The following is a 1,903-nucleotide window of genomic DNA, read 5'->3' as shown; positions in this document are numbered from 1 at the left end:
GCCAAATAGGGTCCAGTAAAGTACCGGGCGCAAACCACTAACTCAAGCCCGGCATGGCAGCTCGAAAGGCGGCTAAGCATTCAAGGAAGCGACGCCGGCCGGTCCGCGGGCCAAATAGGGTCCAGTAAAGTACCGGGCGCGGCCACTAACGCCTTGTGGCGGTCGCCTTGTGGCGGTCGGGGGGTGGCGGTCGGGGCTGGCGCTTGGGGCCGGTGGCGGTCGCCTTGTGGCGGTCGCCTTGTGGCGGTCGGGGGGTGGCGGTCGGGGCTGGCGCTTGGGGCCAGTGGCGGTCGCCTTGTGGCGGTCGCCTTGTGGCGGTCGCCTTGTGGCGGTCGCCTTGTGGCGGTCGCCTTGTGGCGGTCGGGGGGTGGCGGTCGGGGCTGGCGCTTGGGGCCGGTGGCGGTCGCCTTGTGGCGGTCGCCTTGTGGCGGTCGGGGGGTGGCGGTCGGGGCTGGCGCTTGGGGCCAGTGGCGGTCGCCTTGTGGCGGTCGCCTTGTGGCGGTCGCCTTGTGGCGGTCGCCTTGTGGCGGTCGGGGGGTGGCGGTCGGGGCTGGCGCTTGGGGCCAGTGGCGGTCGCCTTGTGGCGGTCGCCTTGTGGCGGTCGCCTTGTGGCGGTCGCCTTGTGGCGGTCGCCTTGTGGCGGTCGGGGGGTGGCGGTCGGGGCTGGCGCTTGGGGCCGGTGGCGGTCGCCTTGTGGCGGTCGCCTTGTGGCGGTCGCCTTGTGGCGGTCGGGGGGTGGCGGTCGGGGCTGGCGCTTGGGGCCAGTGGCGGTCGCCTTGTGGCGGTCGCCTTGTGGCGGTCGCCTTGTGGCGGTCGCCTTGTGGCGGTCGCCTTGTGGCGGTCGGGGGGTGGCGGTCGGGGCTGGCGCTTGGGGCCGGTGGCGGTCGCCTTGTGGCGGTCGCCTTGTGGCGGTCGCCTTGTGGCGGTCGGGGGGTGGCGGTCGGGGCTGGCGCTTGGGGCCGGTGGCGGTCGCCTTGTGGCGGTCGCCTTGTGGCGGTCGCCTTGTGGCGGTCGGGGGGTGGCGGTCGGGGCTGGCGCTTGGGGCTGGCGTCCGCCAATAGTGGTTTAATTTCGGGAGGAAGATTGATTTTCGTCCCAAGCCCGCCGCTGGAGAAAATTTTAGGTACCAGGAGTGGATTTTTTTTGTCCACTCAGGAGGGGGACGTTGGCTGGTTTGGTGTCCGGGGGAAAGTGCTCTTTTCTCGGCCAGGAGAAAGATTAGACTCCCAGCCCGCCGCTGGAGAAAATTCTAGGTACCAGGAGTGGATTTTTTTTGTCCACTCAGGAGGGGGACGTGCTTTGTTGTCCGGGGGAAAGTGCTCTTTTCTCTGCCAGGAGAAAGATTAGACTCCCAGCCCGCCGCTGGAGAAAATCTTAGGTACCAGGAGTGGATTTTTTTTGTCCACTCAGGAGGGGGACGTGCTTTGTTGTCCGGGGAGAGTGCTCTTTTCTCGGCCAGGAGAAAGATTAGACTCCCAGCCCGCCGCTGGAGAAAATTCTAGGTACCAGGAGTGGATTTTTTTTGTCCACTCAGGAGGGGGACGTGCTTTGTTGTCCGGGGAGAGTGCTCTTTTCTCGGCCAGGAGAAAGATTAGACTCCCAGCCCGCCGCTGGAGAAAATTCTAGGTACCAGGAGTGGATTTTTTTTGTCCACTCAGGAGGGGGACGTGCTTTGTTGTCCGGGGAGAGTGCCTGGTCCCCGGACCAGCCTCTTAGGCGCGCCCGCTGTCATTCTCCGGAGATTAAGTTATACTAAGGGGAGGCTGCCTCCTCCCGCCTGCTGCCCGAGGATGCTGCCTCATCCCCGGACTGGCCTCTTGCGCGCGCCCGCTGTCATTCTCCGGAGACTAAGTTATACTAAGGGGAGGCTGCCTCCTCCCGCCTGCTGCCCGAGGATGCTGCC

Source organism: Syngnathus typhle, unplaced genomic scaffold, assembly GCF_033458585.1.
Source record: "Syngnathus typhle isolate RoL2023-S1 ecotype Sweden unplaced genomic scaffold, RoL_Styp_1.0 HiC_scaffold_96, whole genome shotgun sequence".
Taxonomy (NCBI): Eukaryota; Metazoa; Chordata; class Actinopteri; order Syngnathiformes; family Syngnathidae; genus Syngnathus; species Syngnathus typhle.
The sequence above is the reverse complement of the archived record's forward strand: the minus strand, read 5'-3'. Positions refer to the sequence as shown.